The 16839-nt window shown below is 32.5% G+C and overlaps 1 long non-coding RNA gene across 1 annotated transcript in view; it reads right to left on the minus strand.

The window, feature by feature from the left end:
* The window catches only part of LOC145242377 (uncharacterized), a 40891-nt gene extending 27372 nt beyond the window's left edge, over positions 1–13519 (minus strand). Inside the window, exon 1 of the long non-coding RNA XR_013862722.1 lies at positions 13277–13519. This is a non-coding gene — a long non-coding RNA (uncharacterized LOC145242377). The remainder of the gene's footprint in view (positions 1–13276) is intronic.
* Between the last annotated feature and the right edge of the window lie 3320 nt (positions 13520–16839).

Genomic DNA, 16839 nt, shown 5'->3' on the forward strand with positions numbered 1-16839 from the left:
TATTAGTATGCATTGGCATAGAGAGAACACGGCAGAGCTAGAAGAGTAAATCTTGACCATAAATCATGCTAGATCATGCGTAGCAGTCGTTTTAGTTGTACCGGTCGACATTTGCAGACGATAATTTCATGTTGAGAACAGTATAGTTTTGCAGAGGATCATATACATCTAACAATGGAAAGAAATAATGGTTCGAATTAGTGAAGAATGATGGTTTCGTGTGCCACATATACGATGAGGCATTACATAAAAACAGTACTTATGTAACATAGGGATCACATTATCGTCTGCATATTCCAGACAAATTACGTAAACCGCTGAAAAGTGTTGAACGAAAATTTTGTTTTTTCTACCGAAAACGGTGGCCAATGTTTAAAACGCTTGCGAACAGTTAAAAATTAAGAGGAAACAAAATATATATATATATAATTATATATATATATATATATATATAATTATCATTGAAAATAGTCATTATATAGTAAAGGTGCCTGTGCAGTTTACAGACCATGCTGAAATAATGTTATTATTTAGAAAGCCATTCTTAACATGAGGAGAGGGGATTTTTTTTTACCTATTCAGTACATTCACCCAACATTTAATTATATTATATTATATATTTTTTAATTGTAAAAAAAAAAATAATAATAATAATAAACAAAAGATACCGTTTGCCAATTGTCTTTTGCGCTACAAATTTAATTGCTAAGTGTTTCGACACCTTCCTGCAGTTTACATAACCTGCTTGAATATGTCAACGATAACATGATCCCGATTCTGTATAAGAGAGAGAGAGAGAGAGAGAGAGAGAGAGAAATCAAAGTTTTTCCTTGTGGTTGTAGCCAGATGAGTTTTTGCTGTGAATGTTTTATATGGAAGAACCAGGGATTAGAGTTCAGTTTAGCACCTACCATGAACATGAATAGCGAGAAACTAATATCATGTCTTCTGTATCATAGACTATATGTTGATTTGGTGTATCACAAATATTAGTGATAAGATAAAACATATTGAAGTTCAATAATGTTATATGAAATTCACAAATGTTTCAAGTGATTGATTCTTTTTTTTTCTACCAAAAGGTTATCACTTTTCAACACTGGAGAATAAGAACTTTTTTAATCCGTATTGTTGGATTGAATGATGATCGCCGTCATTAGAAGATTGAAAATAGTGGGTGGAATGGCCAGAAAATTACATGAAAGGACTTGATTAGCCAAGAGGACGCCTTGACTAGTATTTGTTCACATTAGACTTGAAGAGAACCATGCTATAGTTGGTTGGGAAGCAGACTCATGGTATCTTGCTCTACAGATGGAATATTCTTGGAAAGAAACATTGTTCATGAAAGTACTGTTTGGTTTTTGGTAAAGTAAGCGAGAAAGGAAAGTTTTTTGTTATGGTTGTAGCCAGAGGAATTTTTACTATGAATGTCTTACTAGGAGGGGGAGAAGAGATTTGAGCTCAGTCGAGTACTTACCATGGACATAATGATTCAGCAGATAGAGGCTAGCAATATCTCTGCTGTCTGAAAGGGGCTGTAAGGACGAGAAGCAACCATCCATCCCCCACCTGATTTTGAAGTCAATGCTATACTGTCAACACAGGAAAGAGTACTCTGTGCAGCACCTCCCAGATATGACAGCAATACTCCATCTCAGGACGTATCTGGTATTTAGACAGATAGAGGATTTCATCAGGAGTCAGGTGTTTTCTAGAACAGTGGAATGATTCAACCATTTTTACAGCCACCTTAGCAACAGATTTGATGTAAGTCTTCCACTTCAGGTCTGGCTTCCTCAAGGAGAGAGCCATTCATTTTGACTAATAAGAAGTGTGATTTTAGGGGCATTAAAATTGATGAATGACTCAAGCCACGTGTTAATTTGGTTAGCAATAAATAGTAAAATAAAATTTTATAAACAATTGAAAGATTATTTACAAAACGCCATAATCCAAAAGAGGTGGGTGTAGTTTGCTTGAAGCATTGTTCGGTTATGGCAAACTCTGTCTGGCTCAGACTAAGGGATATTGTACCGCCTTCTACAATTCCATTTAACTACATACTATTTACTTCTGCATTGTACCGCCTTCTACAATTCCATTTAAGCCATAATCCAACATTGGTTCCATACATGACTTCAAATTAAACTCGAAAACTTTATACTAAAGAATATTTATTATCCAACCAATAAAACTAATTGATGTTTTCTACTAAATCTAAAAGCATCCAAGTCTGAGCGACTTTTGTTGTTTTCATGCATAAACAAAAGTCGCAATAATTTTAGTTGAGAGCATAGCAGTCGCATAACATACTTCTGCAACTTGCAGGCACTCGCATATCTACAGGAGACTCAAACTACTATGTGCCATGGCAGACACTTTGGAGCCACTCAGAGAAACATTTTAATTACACACAAATCCGAAAACTTTATCATTTATATGATTATTTTATATCTTGTAATTATTTTATTAGCATTTTATTAGTGTTATCTTAGTTCATCACCATCATCATCAACAGTTTAATGTCCGTTTTATATTCTGACATGCTGGAATAAATGAATAGCAAATTGACATTAAAAGAACACAGCAGCATTCAATCTTTCTTAACTCAGTTAGGCACACTCAATTAATTGAGAACATCACTCCATCTAAAAACATATAAGATATTAATTGATATATACTCGAGAGTCAAAATAATGAAAAGAATACTCTCTTGTCATAGCCCTAATAATGACTTATATTCATGCTTCTCATCCTTCTGTGCTTCCCTAACTTCTTATTTATTGCTTAGTTATTGTCTTAATCACTTTCAGGACTTGATTCATCAACTTTAAGTATTTTTAATGGCTTTTATCTAGTGCTTTCCTTTTACGTTTGTTACAATTCATTATTGTACTTAGTTCCCAGTCCTTCAGGTGAACTTCTTTTATTTGTGAAGTATGTGATTATCTCAATGCCTGTTTCACCAATAGTCTTCAACATTCCTGAAACAATTGCTGAACCGAATACTGCTTTTGTAACTTATAGATTTTCACGATCCCATAAAAACTTAGTTTCCAACAATTTCTGTAATAGCAATTCTAAGCATCCCTCTTGTTCTGTGAATTTGTTGCTAACCACTTCATTGTCATTTCGAATAACCCTAACCCTAACCCTAACCACTTCATTGTCATTTCGAATAACCCTAACCCTAACCCTAACCACTTCATTGTCATTTCAAATAACCCTAACCACTTCATTGTCATTTCGAATAACCCTAACCACTTCATTGTCATTTCGAATAACCCTAACCACTTCATTGTCATTTCGAATAACCCTAACCCTAACCCTAACCACTTCATTGTCATTTCAAATAACCCTAACCACTTCATTGTCATTTCAAATAACCCTAACCACTTCATTGTCATTTCGAATGCACTTCTCTCCAATCTTATCACTATTTATCTTTGCCGTCTGTTCAGCTATCTTGAAATTTTCATTGTTTTGATCATCCCTTCATCGTATATCTGGAAGGCTGGCTTACTCAGCTTCCTTCTTGGCATTGTATATTGCCCTTCTTGCTTCCCTCATTGCTTCTGGGTAAACATTCTATTAAATGACTCTTACGTTTCTGTTCTTCTTTAATAAACTTCTCTACGTTCCCAGCCCAATATCATGTTATCCTATATATTAGGAGCTCTTCTGTCGACCCACAATGTTACTTTTAGCATCTTCATCTTCCAATGTTCATCCACACTTCCTGTAGTGGATGCAGAAGCCGAAAGTTTCATCACTCAATCTCTAAACTTATGTCACAAACGTTACACATGTCACATATGTTACACGTGTTACATATGCTATATATGCCACACATGTTACATATATTACACGTGCCACACATGTTATATATGTCACACATGTCACATATGTTACACATGTTACATGTGCTACATATGCCACACATGTTACATATGTTATACGTGCCACACATGTTACATATGTCACACATGTCACATATGTTACACATGTCACACATGTTCTTTGTTCAACTTTCCCTTCATCTTATGACCGTTGTTCAACACAAACTTGAAAATAATTGTTGGTACTTCTGCAGCATAAGGACTGCATCAGCATCGCCAGAAGGTGCCGAAACACTAAATGCCCTAACCTTAATACAAAAAAAAATCGATCGTTTGCTATCAATGGTTTATTATAAAAAACATCCATTTATCTTGATTTGAACAAAAAAATCATTTAAAAAATATAAAAAAGAAGAAAAAATCGTACAATAAAAATAAAAAACATTTTGTTTGCTATCAGTTGTATTTTATTCAAAAAATAAATATTTATTCATGAAACTGACCTTGCAATGATTTTTTATTTCATTTCGATTTTAATTTTCTAAAAGTTTCATAAAAATTGTCCAATAATTATTCAAAAATATTGTTTCCATTTTTCAGTTTGTTTTTCACTGAATTAGCTTCATACTGACAAAAATAATATATTTTTATTGAAATAATTGGCCAGCGTATACAAAAAAAATTATAAAACTTTCGTTTGGCACCTTTGGGCACTTTCTGTAAACCATCCGGACGAATAGCACAGTTCTTTTACTGCATAAGTATCTAAATTGCTTTCTGATGAGTCACGATTTCTTCATAATGGATTGACTTTCACGTCACTTAAGAGCTTTCTGTCCTTTTTCCTAACTAGCAGACAATTTATTTGTGCCTTTGCTGTGGAAAATTCATACATAACAAGATGGCTTTTTTTTTTAAACAGGGTGCAGAGACGAATTTCTAACCTCATAGTTCCAATGCTGTCTGCCAAGCTCCAACCCCTATTGAATGGCCACAGTGTTGCATCACTGCACTTTTTTACAAATACTTCCACAGAATGTTCTCTGTTGAACTTCTGAACTTGTACTCAGTCGATGCAAATATCCCTGATTTACTCAACTAGCAGTTAAGGCACAGATTTTCTATCTAGAGATCCTTACTTGCTAGAAGATTTTATACTCTAATAGCTCCTTTCTTCAAACCACTTGTCTTTCAAATTCCCTCTTGCTCTTTATTTCTCCAACTGTGAAGAACTATAATATGAAAAAAACATCTTGCTACCAAGTTTAACCCTAACCCAGGCTGCCTCACCACTACAAATCTATTATCAAACTGTGTACAGATTACTGTTGCCATATTCGGGCTGGTTAATCTCTGTTGCATTTGAGGGTTCTTGATAAGGCTCAGAAGCATATGTACAACCTGGTTTGCTCCACCTTTTTTTTCCCCTACACACTCCCTCACACAGACATGATGTCGCTAGTATCAGTCTCTTCTGGAAGTACTATTATGGTTCATATTCTTCAAAATTGTTTGTATTTATTCCCTGCTTTCTTTGCTCCAACTCATTGACTCGGTCTAATAGTCTCCATCAATTCGTTGTTCAGGTACATTGTTGTAATATTTCCTATTCTAGTAGCTTTTTTCTAAGAACTGCAGGCTGTTTTCCTCCTACTTATAGGTCAATAAGGATCTTCTGTATTTCCGTTAAGTATCTATCATTCTTTTTAGCTCCTTGCATCAATTGGCATCAAGTTTTTTCTGGAGCAAGTTCCATAAAATAAAAAAGAAAAACTACACTTTAAACATACAAAAGGTAAAAATTCCAAAACAAAGGAATAAAATCCTCTGAGACATCAAGCTACAAATAAACAAACTCATCCAAGCAAAAACACCAGACATGATAATAGTCAACAAGAAGAGAAAATTTGCCAATTAGAAGATTTCCTTCCCAGCAGATCACAGCGTGAAGTTGAAGAAGGTAGAAAAATTGTAAGTCAATGGAACCTACCAACGAGCTAGAGAGAATAGATTATGGAACCTGAAAAAATACCATAATACTAATTATTCTAGGAGCACTAAAAACGGTACCAGTGTTTTCTAACAATATGTCCCTTCTAAAATGTCGATCTGGGCCAAAGGTTTGATTTTAGGAAATAGATCAGGCAGTGTCCCTTATGTTTATCTTTTCATTTTTATGAAAATAGCTCCAGACAAGACATGAAGCCACTTGATGTAAGGCGATAAAAAACATAAATTAAAAAAGAAATACTACTTCAAGATCAAAAACCAACCAACAATAAGTATTAGATGGATAGATTCTGACACAAATGACAGCATTTCTTTCTCCTTTGTCAGGAACATTACTCAAATAGAAATAAGGGGAAATGAGAATTACGATGCTGCTGAAAGTAAATTAAGGTCCGCATTCTACTCTCCTTAAACATTTAACTGATTGATCCGGAAACTGTATGTCTCGTATAATTTTATCAGAAAACACATTGGGGGGGGGGTCAGGCAATACACGCTAGTAGAAATTAGAATCAATGGGAGGATTGAGATGATAAAAATTACAGCACAGATGAAAATAGTTCAAATACTTTTAAAAAGTCCTTTAGTGTGGAAACCAACCAACATAATCAAGGGATACTGATCAGTCACAAGTATGTTGAAAATAAAATAAAAATTTGTAAAAATGGACGACGATCCCAAAGGAACTGAGACTGCACAAGTCAATATATATATAAAAATCCTATAATTTGACCACTCCCCAGCTCGCCCCCCCCCTCCAAAAAAATAGAAAGAAATCGTAGCTTCACTAAAATCAGTTGAGATCACAAAAATGTCTGATAGCATGATTCAGACCTTGATCAGAATGGCATGGAAAGTACTGGAATGCCAAGGGGACTTATTATCACTAGAATTCCAGAGAATTCAGTGAGAAAGCAATGGTAAATGGTTGGTGTGATAATGCAAAGCGTGTTGCAATCCTGATTGGAAGGAAATCTGGAGAGTACTACATGTTTTTTACCAGTGAGCGATCATTAGTAAATACTCGTGTCAGAACTCTAAGTGATTAATAAATAATAAGGACAGTTATTTTTTTTATGGAAATTACTCCAGACAAGATATGAAGCCATTTAATGTAAGGAGCTAAAAATAAATGTTTTTTTAAATACCACTTTAAGGTTAAAACCTAGCCAACAATAAACATTAGATGAATAGATTCCAACCCAGAAAATAACAATTCTCCCTGTGTCAGAAACATCGTTCATGAGAAATGAGGACTAAAGGATGAAATTAAGGGAAGCGTAACCAAATAATATATATATATATATATATATATATATATATATATATATATATATATATATATATATATATATATATGCACTTAAAGTTATGAACAGTACATAGGGCCCGAGCAAAACCGGGCTGAACTGATAGTATATCTATAACAATGAAATTGTCTGTTTGTTTGTGTACATTTCCCTACCAAATTACTCTGTCAATTTTAAGTCTACAGACTCAAGATTTGACATAAGGGGTATTGAGATTTGGGAAAATCTTTTTAATCGGTTTACAGACAGAAATTTGGCTGTTAAGGGGTCAAAGTTCAACAGTTTGACTTTTGAAAACTCTACCAAACTCTTCCGCCAATTTTGGGTCTAAACACTTGAAATTTTGAATGTAGGTTACCTGGACATGAGTCAAACTTTTTTATATATATATATATATATATATATATATATATATATATATATATATATATATATATATATATATATATATATATATATATGCACATAAAGTTATGAACAGCAAAGCCGGGATGAACTACTACTGTTTTAAATGTTTTTAAAAATGAAAACACAAAAACTTATATAAATCTGGTGGGGTTAGGGTTAGCATTGCCCGGGTATTATATAAAAATGAAAAATAAAATCAGTAACGAAAATAAAAATGATCTTTGTTATTAACATCTTAGCAGAAAAATATAAACAATTCAAACACGCATGTAATAAATCGAGAAAGAGTTGTGTCTTTGTCTGAAACAAGAACTACACTATTACTTCTATTAATTGTACTTTCATTAGTAATGAAGATTCCGTATCTGTCTGTCTGAAACAATGCTATTCTAATTAATTTACTTTTATTACCTGTCTGTGTGTACCTATGCTATTATATTATCTGTACTTATATTACTAATGGAAACTTGATATCTGTCTGTCTGTCTGAAACAATGCTAATCTATTAACTGAGCTTTTATTACTAACTAGTCTGGATGCCCAGCATTGCCCGGGTGTTTGGAGGTGTGTGTTGAGCAAAAACAAATTGTAGTAGGCAGGCAGGCCCTCAAACCCATACCGTGAAGGAAGAAAAGAATGTGAAAAAAAAACGTGACGTCTTTGCTGTTGCGTCCATCGCCAAACAGGAAGTGACAAAGATTTAAATAAAGGCTAGTCAATCAAAAAGAGGGGATGACTTTCGAAAATATCGGCGAAAACAACAACCCCTTCCTATAGAAAAGTGCCCAGTTGAGAATGAAGGAATTAATGTTTTTGGCCAATTTTTCGATATTTGTCATCCGAAGGGTCGAGCTTTAAAACCAAATTGATCTGGTGAAAATCCATCGCCTCTGTGGAAAGTTTTAGGCAAACATACATACATACATACATACATACATACATACATATATTGAAACAGACAGGTGAGATTTATATTATAAAAGATGGAGATTTGGTATATGTCTGTCTGAAACTATGTTATTCTATTAATTGTACTCTTATTACTGATGGAAATTTGGTATCTGTTTGTTTGAAACTGTTATTTTATTAACTGAACTTTTATTATTAATAGAAATTTGGTATCTGTTTGTTTGAAACTGTTATTTTATTAACTGAACTTTTATTATTAATAGAAATTTGGTATCTGTTTGTTTGAAACTGTTATTTTATTAACTGAACTTTTATTATTAATAGAAATGTGGTATCTGTTTGTTTGAAACTGTTATTTTATTAACTGAACTTTTATTATTAATAGAAATTTGGTATCTGTTTGTTTGAAACTGTTATTTTATTAACTGAACTTTTATTATTAATAGAAATTTGGTATCTGTTTGTTTGAAACTGTTATTTTATTAACTGAACTTTTATTATTAATAGAAATTTGGTATCTGTTTGTTTGAAACTGTTATTTTATTAACTGAACTTTTATTATTAATAGAAATTTGGTATCTGTTTGTTTGAAACTGTTATTTTATTAACTGAACTTTTATTATTAATAGAAATGTGGTATCTGTTTGTTTGAAACTGTTATTTTATTAACTGAACTTTTATTATTAATAGAAATTTGGTATCTGTTTGTTTGAAACTGTTATTTTATTAACAGAACTTTTATTATTAATAGAAATTTGGTATCTGTTTGTTTGAAACTGTTATTTTATTAACTGAACTTTTATTATTAATAGAAATGTGGTATCTGTTTGTTTGAAACTGTTATTTTATTAACTGAACTTTTATTATTAATAGAAATTTGGTATCTGTTTGTTTGAAACTGTTATTTTATTAACTGAACTTTTATTATTAATAGAAATGTGGTATCTGTTTGTTTGAAACTGGAACTATGCTATTACTTCTATCATACCATTTTTCAATGCTCAATTTAGGGGACCGGGTAGTGTAGTATCTGTCCTGTTATAATGATACCACCATTCAAGGCATTACATTCTTCTCAATGGCTAGCATAGAATCTGTTACGTTGTTATGAGCTTGAAAATGCCTAGTGAGTAAAGAAGAAGAAGAAGAAGAGGAAGAAGAGGAAGAAGAAGAAGAAGAAGAAGAAGAAGAAGAAGAAGAAGAAGAAGAAGAAGAAGAAAGAGAGACTGGGATCTTGAAGAATCTTGTCGCTACCAAAATTACATTGAAGGCGAATGGCTCCTGCCAGTAAGAAGTCAATGGTAAGCGGCTGTAGTGATAATGCAAATTCATTTGTAAAAGTTATCAAAAAGTGGAGAATACTAGAAATATTAGGAGAACACCACCAGTGGTTGTCAGTGATTAATCTTTGATAATGACCTGTGTGAGAACTTGTAATGAATGAATTCAGGTAATAATAATAATGATAACTGGTAATTTTTAGTTAGGAGCAAAGTGTAGTATCGGTTCTGATACTACACTTTATCTTCTGTCCTCGGTCAGTGAAAGAGAGATCTTCCGAGACTAAGGCAGATTTTATTTTTGTTTCAATCCGAAGTGCCTCTTCTGAAGCAGCTGGATTTTTTCTCACATCAAAAGCCGACCTTGTGTCAAACCTTGTGTCAAACCTTGTGTCAAACCTTGTGTCAAACCCTGCCCTTGCGAGGAGGCAAGTAAACAGGGACCATTCTTCCAGCCATTACCTCTCCTTCAGGGAAGGTAGTGCAACATATGTTTGTTCATCATAATCTCATCTTCCTAGGTAGTATCTCCTCCTTTTGGAGGAGAAGGAGGGAAAGTGTAATATGTGTTCTGTGGTCATGATACTATCTTCCAAAACATTATCTTCTCCTTTGAATGTGTGGGAAAGGGGGTAGTGTAATATATGTTCTGCGGTCGTGATACACACTTTCCAGGGATTACCTCCTCCTTTTGGGAGTAATGGATAGTGTAGTATATATTCGTCCATCATAGCCCTATGAATTACTTCCTTCTTCTTGTGGAGTTGGTTAGTGGTATAGTCTAATAAGCCTTCTCTAATCGTGATTCTATCCTTCCAGGTATTACCTCCTCCTTTTTTGTGTGACAAAGTTGTAGTGCAGTGGTGCAGTACCTGACTGTGATTGTGATACTATCTTCCCATGTAATACATTTTCTGTTGTTGTTGTAGTTGTTTTTTTTTGGGGGGGGGGGGGGTAATGATATAATAAAAGATAAAAATATGCTCATTATGTCTTTATATTTTTTGCTTGTAATTTTTCTTTTTTATGAAATCTAAATAAAATACATTTTGGTGTATTTGGATTTCATTCATCCATTTTCTTTTTTTTTTTTTTTTTTTTTTTTAACGAAGACGTAGAAAGCTGAAAATCAATTCTATTCGGATAGAATGCACCACGCCATAGACAGGACTACACAAATCACTACAAGAAAAATGTGAACCACTGAACCATACTGTCGCTCAGTGGCACTGAGCCTCAGTGCATATCATTCGAAGTTAGAAAAATGAAAGAAGAGAAGAAAATATCACCGATCAGAATATTAAATTAAATTCAGGAATTAACAGAACATATGGAGGTAGTTGTAAGGAATGGCTGTTGAAAGAAGTTCGGTCGAATCAATCCCGAGTATTTACAGAGAATCCTAAGAAGTAGCCAAGAAGCGCGCGTGTGTGTGTGTGTGTGTGTGTGATAAAAAAGACGAGTGTATGGCCAGGTAAACATTAACACAATTTCATGAACAAAAAAAAAAAACAATCCTTAGTTTATGATTTTTTTTTTTTTTTATGCATAAAAAATTCTTGAAATAGTAAAAGATTAAACCTGTATTGGTAATTATATTGAATAATCACTTTCGTCTCCGATCAGTTTTTTTTTGTGTTTTTTTTAGGTTTATACGTTTTTCGCTTACTCAAAATCCGAGCAAATGTATTTTTGTATAGAAATCGATCCAGACAAAGCATGAAGCCACTTGATGTAAGGAGAGAACTGAACTACATTTCAGCCATTTATCAATTCACTTCATCAGAGCTCTGAGCCACACTACTCCTCAGTTACGTGTTAGGTTGTTGAAACGTGTGCAGGTTGCATTTGCGTACGTAAGCTATATAATAAAAAAAAAAAAAAAACATAGCAAGATGTCACTCTCCACACACACACTTACAAATCACCATGAAACGATATTACTGATTTAAAAAAAAATGAATTACTTTGAAATACTATTTTCATTTATAATTTTATTTATTTATACATGTTTTTAGTGTCTGAATGAAAAGTCTCGTGTGTGTGTGTGTGTGTGTGTGTGTGTGTGTGTGTGTGCTGTGGCGGGGTGGGGGCTATTTTCATTTTGTGGTTTTCGTAAATGGAAGAGGAAGTCCGTGGCATGACAAAGGATGAATTCAAAATAAAATGCTTGCCCGTCCCCATCCTCCTTCGATTGGCGAAGCGTGAAAGGATATGAAGAGGAGGGATTCCTGTTTACTTATTATTAATTAATATGCCAAACTATAGACACACAAATATGTTTAATTATAAAGGGTTCCAAATGCGAAAATTCGGTAATTAATTAATTAATTAATAATAATAATAATAATAATAATATGAACACAAGGAACCAAAACTACCAAAAATCCCCAAAATTGACCCCCCCCCAAAAAAAAAATAGTGGCACCGGCTTTGTTTGACATCACACAAAATTATCGTGAAGTGCCAAGGAGGAGAGAAAGACCAAGGAGAGAGTACCATTCAGACCTCCAGTCTCCACTGAAAAGGTGAAGAGAGTACTGGTACTGGACTCCTTGGTAGTGGGAACTTTTGTCACCTGTATTCCAGAGAAAGACAATAATTGTTATCAGCGAGAAGCCAATGATAAACGGCTGTTGTGATCAAGAAAAGTGATTTGCAATGGTTATTGAAAAAGGGGAAGAGTGTTGGAAATTTAGACAAACTTGTCACTCAGACTCCAAGGGACACCATTTGTTATTCTCAGTGAGCAATCGATAATGACTCTTGTGAAGAAGAAAAAGAAGAAGAAAAAGAAGAAGAAGAAGAAGAAGAAGAAGAAGAAAATAATAATAATAATAATAATAATAATAATAATAATAATAATCGATCACTCGTAATTTTGACTAAGAGCAAAATGTAGTATCTGTTCTGATACTATAGCTTTTTGGGTTTTTTTATATCTTTCCTGTCCTTGGTCAATGAAGGAGAAATTTTTCTAGGCTAGATTTTACTCTTTTATACCAGTAACCCTAACTCTGGGTTGTACGATTGTAAATCCATACGTAATCGCTTGAAAAGGTATATAAAAATAACATATAGAATTTACCGTCCATAGAAAAAAAAAAAACACACACACACACACACACACATTTGGTTAACTGTCCTAAAACGGCTAAAATGACCCGAAAATGGGGTACTATTTAACGTTAAATTTAGATGCAAAGCTGATCCCTCACTGTAAATTCTAAACTGTTTTGTTTTTATTTCTAAGTATGTCAGTCTGGTTTTAGTAGGTAATCACAAAAAAAAAGTAGAATCTTATTTTGGGGGTGGGCAGTGGGTTTCAATCTACAATGATATCAATTTCTTTTTCAATGAAAATAATAAGCATTATCATTTTTAACAATAATAATAATAATAATAATAATAATAATAATAATAATAATAATAATAATAATAATAATAATAATAATCATTGAAGGAAATGTATTTCAAATATTGAAGATATTAAAAAAGATTAAATAAAATAATTTACCTTTACGTTTTCTTCCGCAAAACGTTCCAAGCTTCGTAGATTTCTTTTCTTTCGTTGTTAATTAATATTTGCGATTGATATGTAAGATTAATCACAGGTAAAAATGGTCAGGTATTTAATGAATACCTTTTTTCTTCTTTTCTTCTTTAGATTTGAAAAATAAAGAAATATCCACGTTTTTGTTTTGTGTTTTTTTTTTGTTTTTTTTTGTTTTTTTTTTGTTTTTTCCCCGCAAATGTTAATGTTATGATTTCGCGAAGTGCTGGCTCGCTTGCCAGATAAGAAAGAAAGCGCTTTATACGTGAAACGTTTTAATATAATCACAAAATGAATTAAATTTTATCATTTGTATATATTTTTCTTAAATAATAATAACATTATACTTTATAATAATTAAGGATGTGTTCTTCTTGTGTAAGAGTCTGTTTCTTCGTTTAAAATTCACGAGAGACGCGTTTTTCTTTTTAGTGTTGTTCTGTTTTTGTTGTATGTTTTTTTTAATCGCCGCTATTTTTTCGCTTTTTTCTTTTCGCTATTTTTTTGCTATTTTTATTTTATTTTTTTTTTTTTTTTTACTCCAAATTTAATTAAAAAAAAATTAAATGTATTTTCTTTGTTTTTTTTTATTATTAAATAAAATTCGTAAAAAAAAAAAAATGTAAGAAAATGAATTTAAACGTAGAAACAGATCCGCTGTTTTGTTATTATTCCATTTTAATGTATTGTGCCAAAATCAGTAAATTTAAAAGAATTAATATTACATCGCTCAGATGTAAGAAAACAGATAAACAATTATTTAAAACAATACCTCTCTCTTTCTCTCTTTCTTTCTTTCTCTCTCTCTCTCTCTCTCTCTCTCTCTCTCTCTCTCTCTTCCTCTCACACTCTTAAATACAAAAATAGAGATTTGCTTCTTTCTCGGCTCAATAATAATATAAAAATTCTTTTTATATTATTATATTTATTATTTTATTTATTTATATTTAAATTTATTTATAGTTAAATTTTTTTCTTTTTGGCGTTTCTACATCAATATTACGATTAATTCAATTTCGATATCTATCTAGCATCAAGTATACATTATTATTATCTAAAGTAACTTTGTCTTTAAATTAAAAATAAAATGTTTTCTTTAAACAGAAAATTAAAAAAAAAAAAAGATAAGAAAAAAGTCGATTTTGTTTTTCTCTCTTATTGTTCGTTGTATTTGTTTGTGAGAATTGGTTATTTTGGTTCAAAATTCTTTGTTGTGACTTTTAGCGATAATGTTGTTCATACCTGCGAATTATCCACGGCTAATATTGCCCGGCGTAGGTGCACAAAGCGACATCTTTGTGCGCCTCAGTATTAAGAATACATTCACAAATCTATTTATACACAAACACACACACACACACATACATTACATGTATGTAGATATATATGTAACGTTATTTATAATAATATAATTTATAGTTTGCGGTATGGGGTAGGGGAAGAGACTCCATCGTTACAAAACTCTCTCTCTCTCTCTCTCTCTATCTCTATCTATCTATCTCTATCTCTCTCACTCTCTCTCTCTCTCTCTCTCTCTCAGTCTCTGTCTTTCTCTCTATATTTCTGTCTCTTTTTCGTCCTTTTCATTCTACCCTCCTCACTTGGTGTTTTTCTCTCTCTATTATTCTTGTTTTCTCTATTTTCTCCCAACTCGCACTGCAGTCGACCTTGATCTTGACGTCACGAGGCGTAGGCGGGGCATAGCCGTATTCGCGAATCTGATTGGACGAGACGCGATCGTTACTCTCGGCAACGCCGTATGATTGACGTCTGTGTCTGTGAGAGACGCCAATATAAAAATGATGATTTTCGTCAAAGAAAAGAAAAGGCACATTATTTCGTTCGCTCTGTGTCTATGCCACTTTAAAACATATTAACTGTATTTACTGAGAATAGATGAATATAAATGAAAATGGCGCTTATATATATATATATATATATATATATATATATATATATATATATATATATATATATATATATATTCACACTTTCACACTGAGGAAGATCGAAGGATCGGTCGAAATTATGTGCTTTTGAAGGAAACATTCTTGTTTTTTCAAAAAGACTTTTTGTATTCCTACACGTCAACACATAGGAAACAAATACAGAAAAGATATAAACATTTATATATTTTTCGTATTGATTTCTTATTCATATATATTTAAATATATATATATATATATATATATATATATATATATATATATATATATATATATATATATATATATACATAGAGAAAGAGAGAGAGAGAGAGAGAGAGATAGACAGACAGACAGACAGACAGACATCCTCTCTTGCTTGTTTGTGTTATAGAAATCGATATGTTAACATTTAGCACATTCAAAGGGTTACATTTTCACAGAATCTGAATTTTGAAATTTTCATTTGATTCCATCTGGGGTCACTAGGAGCAATTATCGGTTAGGTTCATAAAATAACTAAAACTTAAGAAACAAAATTGTTTTTCCTTTATACATTTAAAAAAAGTGAACAAAATATATCACAGTGATGAATATATATATATATATATATATATATATATATATATATATATATATATATATATATATATATATATATATATTCAGTAATGTGATTGATAATTTAAAATTCAAATTAGAATTAAATTAAAAATCCGTTTCACAAGAAGGAACAACAACAAAATCAATAATTTGTACTATCGTTTCGGAAAACAATGTTTATACATTATAAAATAAAATAGATTTTTTTATCTTCCACCAGACTATCCATTCATGTGTAATCACCTTTTTCTTCACCATATTCCCTCTGCTTCACTTATTTTGTTTTCAAGTAAGATCTTTGACTTACTTGTTTTTTCATCAAATACTTCTGCATGCAAAATCCGATCCCGCATTTTGCTAATTCCCACCCTCTGATGAGAAGGAGAGTATTTCTTCAAAACTCCGCGGATTAAGGGCTATCCATTTATCTAGTGTTTCCTTTTCACATTAAATATGTTTTTAACTCATTTCAAAGTGTTTTTTAACATATTTTGTTAACTGTTTGCTCATATATAGCTTGAGATTGCTGCCTCAGACCGTGAGGGCTGACAGACCACCATCTGGTGTGTGGCTGAGACATCTGAGAGGAGGAGAAACACACGTTGGCGGGAGAAGCGGGCCCGAAGAAAGGGGAGGGCAAATCCAGCTTCGACCCCGGCCCAGGCAGAAAGAAAGAAAAGCTACATCTGCAGTAACTGTGGCAGGTCCTGTGGCTCCCGCATCGGCCTGCACAGCCACACCCCAAGCTGCAATCCCCTGACTGAATCAGGACGCAGAATTTCATGATCTCTCGAGATTGACGGAGCCATATATATATATATATATATATATATATATATATATATATATATATATATATATGGTAAAATAAGTGAAGCAGAGGGAATATGGTAAAGAAAAAGCTGATTACACATGAATGGATAGTCTGGTGGAAGATAAAAAATCCAGTGACGGTAAAATCCAAATGTAAAACTTCAAGAAAGTTAAAAGAATATATAT

This window comes from Euprymna scolopes, chromosome 21, assembly GCF_053919585.1.
Source record: "Euprymna scolopes isolate OS-2025 chromosome 21, ASM5391958v1, whole genome shotgun sequence".
NCBI lineage: Eukaryota > Metazoa > Mollusca > Cephalopoda > Sepiida > Sepiolidae > Euprymna > Euprymna scolopes.